Raw genomic sequence first — 13,602 nt, forward strand, 5'->3', positions numbered from 1 at the left:
GTAAGTATTAACACCAATTATTCTATGTCCCTTTTATATGGGTGGCCATATAAAGCCTGTTTATTGACCAATTTAACCATCACTGGGATAATGATGGGGTGAGATTCTGGTTGTGTAGCACTTCTTAGGGAAAGCTAAAAAGCGCATCCAACAGTTAGAAGTATTGGTTAGCACACACAGAGGTTATTAAATAGCCAGAGAAAAAGATAGGAAGGTGTTAATCATCCAACTTTCCGTTTTGAAAAAAAAAAAGCATCCACCAACAGAGATCATCGACTGAAACACATATAAAGTATGATCATGTTGAGCGAGACATCTGCCATGGTAATATGCATGTGTGACCGTCCTTACGATCATGCTTCTATCTCGTAGCCCTGTTGTACCTTAAGAATAAGTTACTATGAATACCTGAAACAGAAAATTGTGCAGTTTCTGGTTTTACTTAATCAAATTACTATATAACCCTTAAGACAATATATGAATTAAATCCTTCCTCTATACTGTGTATAATTTGCTTTGCATGTGACAGGTCAGATCCACAATGTATCGCACAGGAGACCACCACACGCACACAAACGTTACATCCTTCCTATTCTTCACACCGTATTGATATTTAACAAAATAACAAACAAAAATGTTCCTACCTGAGGATGTGGATGTGTCTTCTGTGTGCTTGTGCTATGGATGGTGAGGGGGAGGCTGCCTACACTGACTGCTGTGCAAGTCACATGGCTAAATGCATATCATTAGATAACATACCAGACACATTCAACTCCACTGAAAACTGATACAACATCGTATGGCCATCTGCATGCATTATGAATACAAGCTTGTCCACAAACAATACTACTTGTAATGAAAGCGGTACATCCATGCTAACAGAAGGCAGCATCCTTATCAATGGCACATTTAAGCCCAGGAACCCAAATACTGTAGAATGCCCCACTTTCTGAACCTGCAAACAGTTATCCTTTACCCTGCATGGCTGGGGAGCTGGCAGCTATTCCCTGCTGTGTTGCAATAAAGGGAAAGAGGTATTTATTGGTCCAGGCATCCCTTATCTCATACTTGCAAACAATTACCCCCCTCCATACCCTGTATGGTTGGGAAAGTTGTTTCCAGATGTGTTGTTGTAATGATGGCCAAGCAGCATTTTTAGTACAGGCCATGTCCCTGCTGAATGCCCCTCCTCCTGAACCTGTAGGCAGTTACCCCTTCCACCCCCTGTATGACAAGGAAAGGTGCCAGCTGCTCCCTGCTGTGTTGTAATGATAAGCATGTGGCAGTATTTGGCCCAGGCACCACAGCAAGATGCACCCTTTATGCATTTTTTCTGAATGTTCCTTATCTCGACCTTGCAAACCGTTGCCACTTTCAGCTGCTCCCTGCTTTTCTAATGATAGGGGAGAGGAAATTGTGCATCCATAAACACACACAGCTTCCAGCTGGTCACTCCCCTGCTCCCAACTCCTCCCAAGAATTTGACTGACAGCAGCAGGAGCCTATTCCTCTACTGTCCCCAGTATTATTATTTGCACCCTGAAAGATCAAGAAGCAGACAATTATGGAACTGGTAAACATGGGTGTTTGAGGATGGTAGGAAGGGGGAAAAGAAAAATCACTAGGTGATTTCTACCTTCAAGTGGAGCTAGGCCTGCCTTTCCTTCAATGGTCTATTTCCCTTATTGGCTTTTGGCTGTCTTCATTGGCCGGTGTGAGATGATGTCACAAGCAGGTGTCAATCATCCCAGCATACAGGAACCATAAAGGCAATGTAAGCTAAGCTGTGCTCAGTTTACATGCTGGAGAAGGTTACCTGCTTGAAGTTTGTGACAGTGGAACTTTTGTTCCGCTTTAATGCAGGAATGCATTAAGATCATCCTATTATTTAGTACCACTTTTTTTTTTTTTTTTGCAAATCTGTTTATTGGAATTTCAGACAGTGAACAAGTAACCAAAAGCAAAACAAGACAGACAAAAACAAAAACAAAAACACATACATTGGTCACGATTAGTGTTACAGGCGTGACATGTAAAGAGTTGCAATATAAGACAGTGCATTACATAAAAAAACATGTCGGAGAATTCAAGGCATCTCACCGGCCACAAAGAGCCGACTCCATGTGCAGTAGGATGACTCAGGACTAAACCATGCTACTCAGATATACAACATTTCCACTGGTGCATATTCCTATTCATTAACAAACGAAAATGCGTTAAGTAGGCTATGGGTCTGAGGCCGTGGAGGCATCCGCCAGCCAGCTGGACCAGACCTTGTCATATTTTTGCGGGCAACCCCTATTAACATAGCAGTCCTTGTAGAGAGGCAGGCTGTCGTTCACCAATTTTTTCCACAGGGAGAGAGGGGGAGGAGTGGGCTTACGCCAGCTGAGCGCAATGGCCTTGCGGGCATAGAAGAGAAGTAGCCCAGCTAGGGTGCGCCGCGCCACAGTGGGAATTAGCTGATATTTAGTACCACTTTAAGTAAAAGAATAAAGAATTGGCATTCCAAGAGTATCTGGCTCCTGATAATTGTGACTGGGAGCTGTCCATGACAACTCAGTCAGTGTTCTGGGGCATACAGTGAGCATGCTTTCAGCACACAATCTCATGCCGCCATGAACAGATATATGCAGGCTCTAGATATTTAAAGTGGAACTTTAGGCAGAAGATTAGGTCCTGCTAGATCACTTCAGGTTGGCCCCTTTTGCAGGTACAGAATGTAAAACATTTAAAAGAAGTGCCTATAATGTTTATAACCCAGTAATACACTGCCTCACCCTGCGATGCACATGCTCAGTTGCTCTTTATTTTTAGGCACTGCCAAGTTTGTAGCGGCCGATCTGGTAACAGCCTTAAAAGCAGAATTAAACCCTCCTATCCTTTACAGCCAAGGAAGCTGCTTCTGTTTGATCTGCAACTGCCATGGTACTGCACATGTGATCAGTTATGACACCAGCTATTTGATGGTTTGACAATTTTGGTTGCGGACACAAGTATATGTGAGAGTTAGCAATCCCAGAATTCCAGAAATGTAATGGGTTTTTTTGTTCCACTTAATGATTTACTGATGTTCAGGGGCTCTGGGCTTCAGGAAAAATGGCAGCCTCCAGCAAAAGGAAACAGGAGCGATGCTAGAGGGAGGCATTTTTACAGCACACATCAATTATGGTAGCAGAATTAGTATTGTGAAATGTATGTTTTTTTTTGTTGAAGAACATTATTTTTTATCAAGTTGTTATGGGTAAAGTTATACTTTAACCACTTGCCGACCGCCGCACGACGATATACGTCGGCAGAATGGCACGAGCAGGCATATGGGCGTATATATAAGTCCCTGCCTTCCCGCGGGTGGGGGGCCCGATCGGGCCCCCCCCGGTGCCTGCGGCGGTCGGCATTCGTTCGGGAGCGATCCGGGATGAGGGGGCGGCCATTCATTCATGGCCACCCCCTCGCGATCGCTCCCGACGAATAGAAATGCTCCGTGACATCACTTCCTCTCCTCACAGGAGAGGAAGTGATGTATTCTCTCCTCTGTGTCGGTATTTTTCGTTCCGGCACCGAGGAGAGAGGATCGGTGAGTTGCACCAACACACCACACGTACAGTAGAACATGCCAGGCACACTCACACCCCCCCCTTTACCCCCCGATCACCCCCCCAATTACCCCTGCCCCCCCCAGTCACAGTGACACCAATTGCATTTTTTATTTTTTTTGCATTGGTGACATTTGTGACTGTAATAACTGTTAGGGCAGTTAGGGTTAGCCCCCTTTAGTTCTAATGTGCCCCCCTAACCCCCCCAATAAAGGTTTAACCCCGTGATCACCCCCCGTCGCCAGTGTCACTAAGGCTGGGTTCACATTGCAGCGGTTTACGAGAACGAATGTGATTCGCACCGCACTGCAGTGCAAATCACATCCGATCTCTGTGCGATTCGATTTCAGCCATACAGATAGTATTGCTGAATTTGCGTCGCACCCGCCGCAAACTCGCACGGGACCCTTTTTTTGGTCCGCAGCAGAATCGGATCGCATGGGTGTTCACACCATGCGATCCGAGTTTGCAGATCGCACTGCGATATGCGAACTGATCTGGGGGTGTCATTAACATTTTACTGACACTCCCAGCAGTTCGCATAGAGCAGTGTGAACTGCCGCCGGGAGGCATGCGATGCGGGAACCCGCCGCGGATTTGTGGCATTCCTGCATCGCTCCAGTGTGAACCCAGCCTAATAAGCGATCGTTTTTCTGATCGCTGTATTAGTGTCACAGGTGACGCTAGTTAGGCAGGTAGGTATTTAGGTTCGCCGCAGCTTTTTATAGCGCCAGGGACCCCCATATACTACCGCATAAAGCCCCCTGATTGCCCCCTAGTTAACCCTTTCACCAGTGATCACCATATAACTGTTACAGGTGACGCTGGTTGGTTAGTTATTTTTTTATAGTTTCAGGGCACCCGCCATTTATTACCTAGTCTCACTAGTGTACCCCTAAATTTAGGGGTGTCTACTTTCCAAAATGGGGTCATTTGGGGGGCGTTTGTGCCATCTTGGCATTTTATGGCCTTCAAAACTGTAACGCCCTTAGAAAGCCTGAAGGCGGTGCTTGGTTTTCGGGGCCCCGTACGCGGCTAGGCTCCCAAAAAGTCCAACATATGTGGTATCCCCGTACTCAAGAGAAGAAGCAGAATTTATTTTGGGGTGTCATTTCACATATGCCCATGGCATGCGTGAGCAATATATCATTTAGTGACAACTTTGTGAAAAAAAAAAAAAAAAAGTTTGTAATTTTCCCGCAACTTGTGGCAAAATATAAAATATTCCATGGACTCAACATGCCTCTCAGCAAATAGCTTGGGGTGTCTACTTTCTAAAATGGGGTCATTTGTGGGGGTTTTGTGCCATCTTGGCATTTTATGGCCTTCAAAACTGTAATAGGTAGTGAGGAGTGAAGTCAAATATTTACGCCCTTAGAAAACCTGAAGGCGGTTCTTGGTTTTCGGGGCCCCGTACGCGGCTAGGCTCCCAAAAAAAAAATCACACACATGTGGTATCCCCGTACTCAGGAGAAGCAGCAGAATTTATTTTGGGGTGTCATTTCACATATGCCCATAGCATGTGTGAGCAATATATCATTTAGTGACAACTTTGTGTAAAAAAAAAAAAAAAAAAATTTTTTTTTTGTCATTATTCAATCGCTTGAGGCAAAAAAATAAAATATTCAATGGGCTCAACATGCCACTTATCAATTTCCTTAGGGGGTCTACTTTCCAAAATGGGGTAATTTGGGGGGGTTTTGTACTGCCCTGCCATTTTAGCACCTCAAGAAATGAGATAGGCAGTCGTAAACTAAAAGCTGCGTAAATTCCAGAAAACGTACCTTAGTTTGTAGATGTGACAACTTTTGCGCAAACCAATAAATATACAATTATTGACTTTTTTTTTACCAAAGACATGTGGCTGAATACATTTTGGCCTAAATGTATGACTAAAATTGAGTTTATTGGATTTTTCTAATAACAAAAAGTAGAAAATATCATTTTTTTTCAAAATTTGCGGTCTTTTTCCATTTATATCGCAAAAAATAAAAATCGCAGAGGCAATCAAATACCATCAAAAGAAAGCTCTATTTGTGGGAAGAAAAGGACGCAAATTTTGTTTGGGTACAACATTGCATGACCGCGCAATTACCAGTTAAAGCAGCGCAGTGCCAAATTGTAAAAAGACCTCTGGTCATTTACCAGCAAAATGGTCCGGTCTGAAAGTGGTTAAAGAGGAAGTTAACCCTGATGAGTTTACTTCCTCTTTTTTTCCCTGCAAAGGTAAAGCATAATGGACTACTATGCATCGCATAGTAGCCCATTATGTGTCACTTACCTGACACAGGAGCCAGCGAAGTCGCCGCTGTCCCCTGTAGTCCGCCGCATCCATCTTGCTTGTGGCGTCTCGCAGCTCCGCCGAATGACAGCGGCGAAGCCGCGATGACGTCACTCCCGTGCATGCGCACGGGAGTGGCGTCTCGCAGCTCCGCCGCTGTCATTCGGCAAAGCCGCGATGACGTCACTCCCGCGCATGCGCACGGGAGTCGACAAATGTGGCAGCTCCATTCTTGGAACTGCCGCGTTTAGTGCGCCTGCGCGCCGCTGTCTACGGCGCATGCGCCGTAGACAGCGGTGCCCGTTTTCGGGCAAATATCTCCTAAACCATATAGGTTTAGGAGATATTTCTTGGACCTACAGGTAAGCCTTAATCTAGGCTTACCTGTTGGTCAAAGTGGTTTGTAAGGGTTTACTTCCTCTTTAAGCCCACCTTTCTTGCCACCCCATATATGCGTTAAGTGCTCAGCACGGTTTAACAAATCCTCCTCTACAAAACAAAATAATTTTCAGTAACAATATTGAAATTACATGAAAATTGCAGTGTCCCCTTACATACGGTATCTCAAAAAAGTGAGTACACCCCTCACATTTGTGTAAATATTTTATTATATTTTTTCATGCGACACTTTGCTACACTGTAAAGTAGTGAGTGTACAGCTCGTATAACAGTGTAAATTTGCTGTCCCCTCAAAATAACTCAACATCCAGCCATTAATGTCTAAACCGCTGGCAACAAAAGTGAGTACACCCCTAAGTGAAAATGTCCAAATTGGGCCCAATTATCCATTTTCCCTCCCTGGTGCCATGCGACTCAGTGTTACAAGGTCTCAGATGTGAATGGGGAGCAGGTGTGTTAAATTAGGTATTATCGCTCTCACTCTCTCATACTGGTCATTGAAAGTTCAACATGGCACCTCATGGCAAAGAACTCTCTGAGGATCTGGAAAAAGGAATTGTTGCTCTACATAAAGATATCTTAGGTTATAGGAAGATTGCCAAGACCCTGAAACTGAGCTGTGGCACGGTGGCCAAGACCATACAGTGGTATAACAGGACAGGTTCCACTCAGAACAGGCCTAACCATGGTTGACCAAAGAAGTTGAGTGCACGTGTTCAGAATCATATCCAGAGGTTGTCTTAGGGAAATAAACGTACGAGTGCTGCCAGCATTGCTGCAGAGGTTAAAGTGAAGGGGGGTGGAGTGTGAGCCTGTCAGCGCTCAGACCATACGCCACACACTGCATCAAATTGGTCTGCATGGCTGTTATCCCAGAAGGAAGCCTCTTCTAAAGATGATGCACAAAAAAGCACACAAACAGTTTTCTGAAGGCATGCACACTAAGGACATGGATTACTGGAACCATGTCCTGTGATCTGATGAGACCAACATAAGTTTATTTGGTTCAGATGGTGTCAAGCGTGTGTGGTGACAACCAGGTGAGGAGTACAAAGACAAGTGTGTCTTGCCTACAGTCAAGCATGGTGGTGGGAGTGTCATGGTCTGGGGCTGCACGAGTGCTGCCGACACTGGAGAGCTACAGTTCATTGAAGGAACCATGAATGCCAACATGTACTGTGACATACTGAAGCAGAGCATGATCCCCTCCCTTTGGAGACTGGGCCGCAGGGCAGTATTCCAACATGATAACAACCCCAAACACACCTCAAAGTTGACCACTGCCTTGCCAAAGAAGCTCAGGGTAAAGGTGATGGACTGGCCAAGCATGTCTCCAGACCTAAACCCTATTGAGCATCTGTGGGGCATCCTCAAACAGAAGGTGGAGGAGCGCAAGGTCTCTAACATTCACCAACTCCATGATGTCACCATGGAGGAGTGGAAGAGGACTCCAGTGGCAACCTGTGAAGCTCTGGTGAACTCCATGCCCAAGAGGGTTAAGGAAGTGCTAGAAAATAATGGTGGCCACACAAAATATTGACTCTTTGGGCCCAATTTGGACATTTTCACCTAGGGGTGTAGTCACTTTTGTTCTCAGCAGTTTAGACATTAATGGTTATGTGTTGAGTTATTTTGAGGAGACAGCAAATTTACACTGTTATACAAACTGCACACTCACTACTTTACATTGTAGCAAAGTGTCATTTCTTCAGTGTTGTCACATGAAAAGATATGATAAAATATTTACAAAAATGTGATGGGTGTACTAGAGCTGCACGATTCTGGCCAAAATGAGAATCACAATTTTTTTTGGGGTTAGAATAAAAAGATCACAATTCTCGCAACGTAAAATCTTTCACATTATACAAAAAAAAAATTAAAAAAATGGGCCAACTTTACTCGTTACTTTAATGAATTATTTATTTTAACTTTAGTGTTTAAGTGGTTAAACTTTCCTCATTTACTCACAGAAGTCTATTCCATTGGCAAATTGTTACAATGTTTATACTTAAGTTCAACTAATAAGAATGTTTTGATTCCTGGCAGACTGACAGTTTTTCTCTACCTTTCTTCTGAAGGCTGTGGCTTCAGAAGAGCAGAGAGAATTGTGAAACACTTAGGTCAAGATCACGATAACGATTCATGACGATTAATTGTGCAGCTCTAGGGTGTACTCACTTTTGTGAAATACTGTAGGTGATCACGACTCAAGGAACCCCTAGCAACCTCAAGAGGACAAACGTGAACATTTCTCTTGTACAATACCAGATTATACAATTGTCGTTTAACCACTTGACGTCCATGCTATAGCGGAATGACAGCCACAGCGCAGACCTGAATTTCCAGGAGGACGTCATAGGACGGCCTCCCCTGTGCACGTTGTGATCACCAAATCACTGAGACTCGGGTGATCACCAATCCGAGTAAGGGGCCAGTCCCGGCCCCTTACCATGTGATCAGCTGTCAGCCAATGACAGCTGATCATAAGATGTAAACAAGAGTTTGGTCATTTTTTTTTTCTCTTCACGCTTGAGAAAAAAAAGCCTATTACAGGCTCATCTGCAAGGGACATCGGTCCCGCAGAGGAAGAGGCAATTATCCCTCATCTGTGCACACTAGTACCCCTGCCAGTGCCCACAGTGCCACCTATCAATGCCCACAAGTGGCACTTATCAATGCTGCCTATCAGCATACATCAATGAAGGAAAAAAATTACCTGTTTTAAAATTTTATAACAAAATATAAAAAAAAAAAAAAAAAAAAAAAATGTTTTAAACAAAAAAAATAAACACTGCAGAAGTGATAAAATACCATCAAAAGAAAGCTCTATTTGTGAGGGGGGAAAAAAAATAATAAAAATTTAATTTGGGTACAGTGTTTTATGACCGCGCAATTGTCATTCAAAGTGCGACAGCACTGAAAGCTGAAAATTGATCTGGACAGGAAGGGGGTATAAGTGCCCATTAAGCAAGTGGTTAATCAATACAGTGTTCATCTGAAAAAACATAGGAGGAGCAAGACCACACATCCTTGGAAACAAAAGAATGCATTACTATATACAATAAAACACATTGTGGGTTATTTACGATAGGCAAAACCACTTTGCACTACAAGTGCAAAGTGCGCTTGAAATTGCACTAGAAGTGCAGTCGCTGTAGATTTGAGGGGGACATGCAAGGAAAATAAAAAAGGGCATTTTAGCTTGCACATGATTGGATGATAAAAATCAGCAGAGCTTCCACTTATTTCAGATTCAGATCCCTTGGATTTACGACTGCACCTTCAGTGCAATTTCAATGCACTTTACACTTGTATCGCAAAGTGGATTTGCCTTTTGTCGCATGAGAATTTTCATGAAGTTAGTAACCTCTTCATTTTCGCATTGAGAATAGCATGCAAAAAAAAAAAAAAATAGTCATAGAATCTCATTGTGTGTACAAGGCTTTACAGTCCATGTTTCATATTTCACACATAGTTAGGACCGGTTCACACCACAAAAACACACTCCAGATCCCTTTCGGATGTGTTTCTGCATGCGCATTTTTGATGTGTTCCGGTGCATTTTTTATGCATTTCCAGATGCATTCCAGGTGCTTTTTTCCCCCACTATGCTAGTGTTCAGTGCATTGTTGATGCATTGTACTGCATTCCAATACAGGAAAATGCAGCATGTTCTAAATTTTTGTTTATGGAATTGAAAAGCCCTGGAACTGACTGCACCATCAATTGGCTGATGTCATAACTGATCACATGTGCAACACCCAGTTGCACATAAAACAGAAGCCTAGATGGCAGCTTACTTGGCTGAAAAATGATAGGAGTGTTTAGCTCCACTTTAAAGAGGAACTGCAGACTGCTCACATAATCTGTAATAAAAAGCATCTTTGCCATTCTGAAGCTTCCCTCCAACCACTTTGCATATTATTTTATACATACTGTGATTCTGTACTTGCCAAATATGCTACAGAAATCTCCCTCCACCGAGTCTGGCTGCAACCATTTTAACTGTGGGCAGCTGAAACTGCAGCCTGTTCACATCCTGGATTTACAGACACACACCTCCAGCTCTGCAGCTCTCATTGGCCCTCTTGACTCATCCCCACTCTCTTCCTGGCAAACTCACGAGAATGACAGTGAGCTGTGCATAATGTCATAAGCCTAAGCCTTTTTACCAGACAAGAAACATGAAGTGGGCTGTATAAGGTATTTACTGGCAGAAAAAAAAATGTTTTACGATCCAAAGTTAAAAAAGGACAGAAGATTTAATCGATGGAAAGGTGAAAAAAAAAACTGACTGAAGTTCCGCTTTAAGGTGTAACATGAAATAAAGTCAGCATGCACATCCCCTCACTTACAGCATTCTTCTCCCTGACAGCTCGTGTCATGTTTGAAATTGGTGCTGCTGTGTCACTTCAGTTTAGCGCTGCTAATAGGGAGATAGTATCCAAAGCCTCTGGCTCTATTAGCTCAGGACAGAGAGGGACCCTTTAGGCCTTGTTTACATCATGGTGCAGACATCACTTTTTATGCCCGCGTTCTGCAAGGGCTCAAAAAAATAAAAAAAATAAAAAAAAGCAATGGTTCACCATGTGGCCTGTTCACACCACAACGTGCAGATTTTTTCTGCGCAAGAATCTGCAATGTGTATGCAGTTTTCTGCACAGAAATAAAACTGACATGACATCTACTATACTTACTGAGCCCTATCTCAATCCAGCAATGTGCACAAGAGCCTCGGCTCTCCAAGGATTCTCCCTCTTTATTGCCTGAGCCAACGTTGCCCGCTGCTGTCAATCACACCCAGTGAGCCAATGAGGAGAGAGGGCAGGGCCGAGCTGAGGCTCTGTATGTGAATGGACACACAGTGCAGCGGCTCGGAAGCTTCAGAGCAATAGCTCTGGCACTCAGCAGGAGCGCCAGCAGGGAACCCAAGAACAGGAGAATTGGGCTGCTCTGTCCAAAACCACTTCACAGAGCAGGTATGACTTGTTATTTTTTATTTATTTTTTACAAAAAAGCCAAGCTTTTACTATCACTGTAAATACCTTGGGCACATGCACTATAAAGGATCCCCAAAAAAAGGCCCTCATTGTAAATCCATAGTCAATCACAATGCCTGCTGTCTGGCAGACAGTGGGCATCGTGATTGACAACGGACTCCCCAAGCTGTCATCAGCTATATAGGAGAAGGGGCAGTGATAGGCGATGATGTCATCGTCTAACACCCAAACAACCAAATATCAATCTGTACCTGGGTTTGTACCAAACCATTGGCTCATCTCTACCGAAGGATTGGGAGGAGGCCACAAATTTCTAATGACATACACAAAAAGCAGCATTGCTCTAAGGCTACTTTCACACTGTGGCCAAGGCCACGTTGGTGGTAAAGCGCTGCTCATTTTAATGGCGCTTTACCACCCTTTTAGTCGCTAGCAGGGAGCTTTTAACCCCCGCTAGTAGCAGAAGCAAGGGTTAAAGTATAAGTCTAGGCTGAGCTTGTTTGGCTGGGCTCAGCCTAAGGGTCACAGGAGTGCAATTTGTTTTGCACTCCTGTGACCCGTATTCAGCAAAGAGTGGACTGAAGTCCGGTCTCTGCTGACATGACAGGAATCAGTCCCGGGACAGCTTCATCAGGACAATAAAGTTTGGATCTGCCAGGTGCCCGGACTGATGCTTGTCTCAGTGAGCCACTGAGAGGCTGAGATGGCCGCTCCCCACCTCTCCACAGCTTAGCGCTCCAATGAGGAGCAGAGAGGAGAGATGCTGACTCACAGTCAGCAGCTCTCTGCTTGGGAAGCTGTGAGAACTGAGCCATCAGCGATATTGGATTGCTCGGCTCTCAGTGCAGAGGCGGCAGGGGACAAATACAGCATTGGAGTGATGCTGCATCCACCTAGGTAAGTATAAATGGGCCAAACAAAACAAAACATACTTCTCTTTTAAAACCACCCTTGTTGCGGTGCTTCAGAAGCACTGCCCATGCATTCCAATGGGCAGGGGCGGTTTAAGAGCGCTATATACAAAGATGCTGCTTGCAGGACTTTTTTGAACGTCCCTCAAGTGCACCACTCCAGTGTAAAAGCACTCAGTTTTTCGCACCGGGGAGGCATGAGATGCAGTTTTCAGGCGCTATTTAAAATGCCTGAAAACCACCTTCAGTGTGAAAGCGGCCAAACTGTGAGAACCTCCGTTTTATTATAGTTGATTACTGGTACCTCTACACCAGGTGCTTGGATTCAGACGACCTCCCACTCATCACCAACACAGGATAAGGATATATCCACACTCTGGAATCCATCCAATTGTGCTTTCTCTATATCCTTATCCTGAATTTCTATTTGTAGCCCTGCTCCATCTGCATCATTCATTCACAGGAATCCGAGTGAAGAGACTACAATTCCCATTTGCCACCGTGGCACACGGTCTGTAGTTCTCAATGAAGCACAAGTGCGGCGGCGTGGCCACCTGTGTAGTCCGCCGATTCTTCCTCCAGCTCTGTACCTTCATACGCACTCGGAGCTGGAGGAATAATAGTCTGCAGGAGCCTGTGCCTACGATCCACTGATCGGGGGTTGTAAAACTTTGCAGGATTGAATGCAAAAAAGAAATAAAAATTTGTTTAAGCAAAATATGCATATTTATTTTTACAAAAGGTGGAATTCTCCATAAAAAAAAAAAAAAAAACTAGCTTGGGCAGTGGAAAACATAGAACCAGCTGTAAAAATATAAAGGTATTGAATAAACAGTGTTTTCCTGCCTATGTTATGGTGTCTGCAGCTGCCATGTTACTAAAGGGCATACTAGCACACAGGCACATGTAGTCACACTGCTGTCAGAGCTGCATCATATAGATAGCAGCCGTTATATGTTCAGAGATGTACACAGAGCACGTTGGCTTCTAATGATATGAGGAGAAAGCCTTGTATTGCCCATGTGCTATGGTTCATGTGAGCGCTATATGGCCGCTCTGCCCATTAGCCAGCACAGGTGACCCTCTATACATCTTACCTGCCGTCTCCTCGCCGCTCATTCTCCTCTGTACACTGCAGTGAAGGGAGGCGGGGAATGTTCCAGCTACAGCACGTACTGGACAAAAAAAAGTCACCCTGGGAGCCGCATTGAAGCTTCCTGCTGCAAGACTTCTCCATACATTAAAAGCTTATTTTTGGCCACCCTATGCTCTTTTCAGTGTAGGTGTGTGTGAAGTACTAGCTAGTTGGTAATAATATGATAATAACGGTCCTGGAGTTACTCAGGTGATATCCTGGGCGATGCTGTGTGTGCTTGCTATTACATGAGGATGTAGATGTCCTTACATTGCATCTC

At 44.2% G+C, this 13,602-nt stretch overlaps 1 protein-coding gene across 5 annotated transcripts in view; it reads right to left on the reverse strand.

The window, feature by feature from the left end:
• Window positions 1-13,371, reverse strand: part of FCHO1 (FCH and mu domain containing endocytic adaptor 1) — a 276,363-nt gene extending 262,992 nt beyond the window's left edge. For 3 of the 5 annotated variants that reach the window (XM_077475564.1, XM_077475563.1, XM_077475557.1), the window contains exon 1: window positions 13,285-13,370. The gene's annotated coding sequence lies outside the window, so the exon portion shown is untranslated. Of the gene's footprint in view, window positions 1-644; window positions 684-13,284 lie in introns of those variants that run through there. The other 2 variants (XM_077475562.1, XM_077475558.1) reach the window with 2 other exon arrangements.
• Window positions 13,372-13,602: the final 231 nt, after the last annotated feature.

This window comes from Lithobates pipiens, unplaced genomic scaffold (assembly GCF_037356315.1).
Source record: "Lithobates pipiens isolate NorthernLeopardFrog02 unplaced genomic scaffold, aLitPip1_a1.2 Scaffold_13, whole genome shotgun sequence".
In the NCBI taxonomy this organism is placed as follows: Eukaryota; Metazoa; Chordata; class Amphibia; order Anura; family Ranidae; genus Lithobates; species Lithobates pipiens.